The sequence below is a fragment of the Lichenostomus cassidix genome, chromosome 27 (genome assembly GCF_008360975.1).
Source record: "Lichenostomus cassidix isolate B80296 chromosome 27, HeHo_3.0, whole genome shotgun sequence".
In the NCBI taxonomy this organism is placed as follows: domain Eukaryota; kingdom Metazoa; phylum Chordata; class Aves; order Passeriformes; family Meliphagidae; genus Lichenostomus; species Lichenostomus cassidix.
In genome coordinates, this window is record NC_139507.1 from 3,836,001 (window position 1) to 3,842,012 (window position 6,012).

Consider the following 6,012-nt stretch of genomic DNA (forward strand, 5'->3'; position numbering starts at 1 on the left):
TCTCTGGGGTTTCTCTCTTTTCCAACGGTGCAATTTGGAATTGTGAATTTTGACAATTTTAGAGGTTTTTTTCCCTGTTTTTCTGGATATAAACTCCTGGGAAAAGCAAGATTTTGGGTCTTTCTCTTCCCCTCAGAATTCCCAAGAGTTCCCAAAATTCCAGGAGTTCCCAAAAGCCAAGGATTTGAGGGGAAAAAAGACTTTAAAAGTGAGAATTAGCAGCAATCCCTGGGGTTTGTGGTGCTGCCAGGAGGATTCCGGAGAAAATATGGAAATTTGGGATGGATTGAGGTGGGGAAATCCCAAAAATCCAAACAGCATGGAAACACCTGGATTGGGGAAATCCCAAAAATCCAAACAGCGTGGAAACGCCTGGATTGGGATCCATAAAACTCCTGAGCTCAGGGAGATGCAAAAGGGTTTTATTTGGAAATTATTTTGGATTTTTCCTGAAAAATTCAAGGGGAGAACTAACCCCAAGCTGTGCTCCAGGGGTTTGGGGCTTTTCCAGCTCTGATTCCTCAGGTTTTTGTGCTGGAATAAAAGGAGAAATTCCAAATTTGGGTGGAGGAGTAGAAGGAAAAATTCAAATTTCAAGTGCTGGAATAGAAGGAGAAATTCCAAATTCAAGTGCTGGAGTAGAAAGAAAAATTCCAAATTCCTGAGGTGCTGGAGTAGAAGGAAAAATTCCAAATTCAGGTGGTGGAGGAGAAGGAGAAATTCCAAATTCAGGTGAAGGAGTAGAAGGAAAAAGTCCAAATTCCTGAGGTGCTGGAGTGGAAGGAAAAATTCCAAATTCAGGTGGTGGAGTAGAAAGAGGAATCCCAAATTCAGGTGAAGGAGTAGGAGAAATTCAAAATTCTAGTGCTGGAGTAGAGGGAGAAATTCCAAATTCGGGTAGTGGAGTAGAAGGAGAAATTCCAAATTCAAGTGCTGGAATAGAAGGAGAAATTCCAGACTCAGGTGCTGGAGTAGGAGAAATTCAAAATTCAAGTGGTGGAGTAGAAGGAAAAAGTGCAAATTCCTGACGTGGTGGAGTAGAAGGAAAAAATCAAAATTCAAGTGGAGGAGTAGAACCGAAAATTCCAAATTCAAGTGCTGGAGTAGAAGGAAGAATTCCAAATTCAGGTGAAACAGTAGAAGAAAAAATTTCAAATTCAGGTGCTGGAGTAGGAGAAATTCAAAATTCAGGTTAAAGAGCAGAAGAAAAAATTCCAAATTCCTGAGGTGCTGGAGTAGAAAGAGGAATTCCAAATTTGGGTGCTGGAGTAGGAGAAATTCAAAATTCAAGTGCTGCAGTAGAAGGAGAAATTCCAAATTCAGGTGCTGGAGTAGGAGGAAAAAATCCAAATTCAGGTGAAGGAGTAGGAGGAGAAATTCAAAATTCAAGTGCTGGAGTAGATGGAAAAAAATCCAAATTCCTGAAGTTCTGGAGTAGAAGGAAAAATTCCAAATTCAAGTGCTGGAGTAGGAGAAATTCCAAATTCAGGTGCTGAAATAAAAGGGAAACTTCCATTGAATTTTCCTTGCAGAGCAAGAGGAGCTGGAAATCCTGGAAATCCTGGAAATCCTGGAAAAATCCTGGAAATCCTGAAAATCCTGGAAATCCTGAAAATCCTGGAAATCCTGGAAATCCTGAAAATCCTGGAAATCCTGGAAATCCTGGAAATCCTGAAAATCCCAAAAATCCTGAAAATCCCAAAAATCCCGAAAATCCTGAAAATCCTGGAAATCCCGAAAATCCTGAAAATCCTGGAAAAATCCTGGAAATCCCGAAAATCCTGAAAATCCTGGAAATCCTGGAAAAATCCTGGAAATCCTGAAAATCCCGAAAATCCTGAAAATCCCAAAAATCCTGGGAAAACCTGGAAATCCTGGAAATCCTGGAAATCCCGAAAATCCTGGAGATCCTGGAAATCCTGAAAATCTTGGAGATCCTGGAAATCCTGGAAAAATCCTGGAAATCCTGGAAAAATCCTGGAAATCCTGGAAATCCTGGAAATCCTGGAAATCCCAAAAATCCTGAAAATCCTGAAAATCCTGAAAATCCAAAAAATCCTGGAAATCCTGGGAAAACCTGAAAATCCCAAAAATCCTGAAAATCCCGGAAATCCCGAAAATCCTGGAAATCCTGAAAATCCTGGAAATCCTGGAAATCCTGGAAATCCCGGAAATCCCAAAAATCCTGAAAATCCTGGAAATCCCGGAAATCCTGAAAATCCCAAAAATCCTGGAAATCCTGGAAATCCTGGAAATCCCAAAAATCCTGAAAATCCTGAAAATCCTGGGAAAACCTGGAAATCCTGAAAATCCTGAAAATCCCGAAAATCCCGAAAATCCCAAAAATCCTGGAAATCCTGGAAATCCCGAAAATCCTGGAAAAATCCTGAAAATCCCAAAAATCCTGAAAATCCTGGAAAATCTGGGAAAACCCAGTGCTGTCAGAGCTTAGAAAAAACGGAAAAAAATGGATTTTCCATCCCCAAATTCTGCCGGAGAGCAGAGCCTGGATGCTCCCGCGGGGATCAATCCTCTTTTCTGAATTCTGGAACAGAAATGTGATGATAAAATAAAATTTAATTTCCTTTTTCCAGCCACATCCCGAAGTTTTCCTCTGTCTCCCTCTGGATTTTGGGTTTGCTGCGTGTCGTGAGCTCCAAAAGGAGGAGAAAAACCCCAAATTTTGCCCCAAATTTTCTCATTTGTCACATTCCTGGGTTTTTTTTTCCAGGTGGGAAATTCCATCTTTTCCATTCTCCTGGGAAAACCCAACTGGAATTTGGGGTGGAAAGAGTTTGGGGTGAAATTTCCTTTTTTTTTCAGACATTAAAAATGATTTTCTTAATCATTAAAAACCTATTTTTGACATATTTGAATTCCCAGTGCAGTCTGGACTGTTCTGAGGGACTGAAGGCACTTAAAAAAAATTAAATTTAATTAAAATTTAAAATTTTTGCTGTGATTTCCTATGGATTATCCACCCAGGCTGTTCTGAGGGACTGAAGACACTTAAAAAAATTAAAATTTAAATTTTTTGTTGTGATTTCCTATGGATTTTCCACCTGGCTGAGGGACTGAAGGCGCTTTAAAAATTAAAATTTAAAAATTTTTGCTGTGATTTCCTATGGATTATCCACCCGGGCTGTTCTGAGGGACTGAAGACACTTTAAAAAATTAAAATTTAAAAATTTTTGCTGTGATTTCCTATGGATTTTCCACCCGGGCTGAGGGTTTCAATTTAAAAATTGAAAATTTAAATTTTTTGCTGTGATTTCCTATGGATTATTCACCCGGGCTGTTCTGAGGGACTGAAGGAACTTTAAAAATTGAAAATTTAATTTTTTTTCTGTGATTTCCTATGGATTATCCACCCAGGCTGAGGGACTGAAGGCACTTTAAAAAATTAAAATTTAAATTTTTTGCTGTGATTTCCTATGGATTATCCGCCCAGGCTGTTCTGAGGGACTGAAGGCACTTTAAATTTGAAAATTTAAATTTTTTGCTGTGATTTCCTATGGATTTTCCACCCAGGCTGGAGGTTGGATGTGGAATAAAAACCTGATTTTGGGGAATTATTTCTTTTAAGAAATAATTTTTTATTTTTTTCCTTCAATAACTCATCATTACCAGGAGGAGTTCCCAGAGTGAATAATTGAGATTTGAATCAAGGCTGTAATTTTTTTCTCATTTATTCTGCTTGGATTATTTAATTTTCTTCCTTGCACAGTGGAATTCCCTTCAATAATCTGTTTTTTTTTAAATTTTATTTTATTTAAACAATATTCAGGGTCAATGCTTTGATTTCTGGAGGGTTCAGAATTATTTTAAATGCAAAAATCAGAATTATTTTAAATGCAAAAATCGGAATTATTTTAAATGCAAAAAATCGGAATTATTTCTAATGCAAAAAATCGGAATTATTTTAAATGCAAAAAATCAGAATTATTTAAAATGCAAAAATCGGAATTATTTTAAATGCAAAAATCAGAATTATTTTAAATGCAAAAATCAGAATTATTTCTAATGCAAAAATCGGAATTATTTTAAATGCAAAAATCGGAATTATTTTAAATGCAAAAAATCGGAATTATTTTAAATGCAAAAAATCAGAATTATTTTAAATGCAAAAATCAGAATTATTTTAAATCCAAAAATCACTTTAAAACTCATTCCTAACCTGAGCCTCCCCAGCCAGACCTCCTTTTATCTCCATCCCTTCATCCCCATCAGAAAAATCAATAATAAATCCATTTTTTTTCCCATTTTTTTCCCCATTTTTTTCCCTTCCATCCCTCCCTCCCTTCCTTTTTTTCCCCAGGCTGGGAGAAGCTGAGCTAACAAAGCAAACAGGTAGGAGTTAATTTGATTTAATTAGGATTTAAAAAAAAAAATAAATAAAATTCTGCCATCCTTGTGCTTTGCTCTAATTCTCCGAGTGGAGAAGCAGCAGATCTATAATTAAATTATATATATAGATCTCGTTTTTATGGAAATATTCCGATTTTTTTTAGTATATAAATCCCATTTATACATAAATTTTAACACAGAAATCACCATTTTTTAATAGAAAATGAGGAAAAAAATTAAATAACCACCAACAGATGCTTCTCAAGCTCAACAACACCCCAAAAAATGGGGAAAAATTCCCTCAGCCGCTCCAATAAACAAAGATTTGTGCCCCGGAAATGCCAGCCTGGGGTCCTAATTATCCTATTAATTATTAATTAATTATCCTATTAATTATTAATTATTAATTAAGCCCTGACAGCCAGCAGGGAGCAGATTGCTCCAGCAGAGCCCGTGGGTGGAGAAATCCAAAATCCAAAAAAATCAAAAAAAATCCAAAAGATGAGTTTCCCAGGCAGAATGGAGAAAGGAATTTGGTGTTCAATGTGGTTTTTTTGGGCCTCAGGGATGGGAGGAGAGGTGGGAATTTTCTGTCTCGTAGGAAATTTGGGATTTTTATGGGTTTTTGGGGGATTTTTTTGGGGAAAAAAGGGAGTTTTGAAGTGAGGTGGGATCACCTGGAGATGGTTTTTCCCTTCCTGGAATGCAGGGATGGCAGGAGAAGGTGAATTCTCTATCTCGTGGATTTCTGTCTCGTAGGTAATTTGGGATTTTCTGGGATTTTTTGGGGAAAAAGGGGATTTGAGGTGAGGTGGAATCACCTGGAGATGGTTTTTTCCCTTCCCGGAATGCAGGGATGGCAGGAGAGGTGGGAATTTTCTGTCTCGTAGGTAATTGGGGATTTTTATGGGTTTTTTGGGGATTTTTTGGGGAAAAAGGGGTTTTTGAGGTGAGGTGGAATCACCTGGAGATGGTTTTTTTTCCCTTCTGGAATGCAGGGATGGAAGGAAAGGATGAATTCTGTGTCTCGTGGATTTCTGTCTCGTAGGAAATTTGGGATTTTTTTGGGATTTTTTGGGGAAAAAAGCGGGTTTTTGAGGTGAGGTGGAGTCACCTGGAGATGGTTTTTTCCCTTCCTGGAATGCAGGGATGGCAGGAGAGGGTGAATTCTTGGATCATCAGCAGCAAAATGCTGGAAAAAATGGGATTTTGAAGGAGCAGGGAGTTCCCTGCAGCTGCCCCGGGAGGATCAGAGCATCACCTTCACCAAAAAAAATGAGGAAAAACCCAATTTTCCACCATTTCCCACTAGATTTTCCTGATCTTTCCCCCCTTTTTCACACCCCAAATCCTGAATATTTCACAAGCAGAGATTTCCCCTCATTCCCAGGAAAACCAAACTCCATTTTCCCTCTTTCCCCCCTCGATCTGAGCTATAAAAAAAATCTCCAGGTGGTTTTGTCACTTTATTTAAAAAGCTGACAGAAACCTCCACCCTGTGCTGGCAGAACTCAAATAAACCTTTTTTTATTTTATCTCCTCTGCAATGACATCACTGAAAATATTCCTGGATAAAGGAGGAGAGGAGGAGAAGCGTTTTAAATTTGATTTTTTGGAGGGCTGGAAGGAGGTTTGAGGGGTGATTGTGGGGTTTGTGAGGAGCTG

General features: G+C 38.1%; 1 long non-coding RNA gene across 9 annotated transcripts in view; it reads left to right on the forward strand.

Moving 5' to 3' along the window:
- Positions 1–416: 416 nt before the first annotated feature.
- The window catches only part of LOC146426662 (uncharacterized), a 117,029-nt gene continuing 111,433 nt past the window's right edge, over positions 417–6,012 (forward strand). For all 9 annotated transcript variants that reach the window (XR_014856681.1, XR_014856678.1, XR_014856682.1 and 6 more), the window contains exon 1: positions 417–1,260. This is a non-coding gene — a long non-coding RNA (uncharacterized LOC146426662). The remainder of the gene's footprint in view (positions 1,261–6,012) is intronic.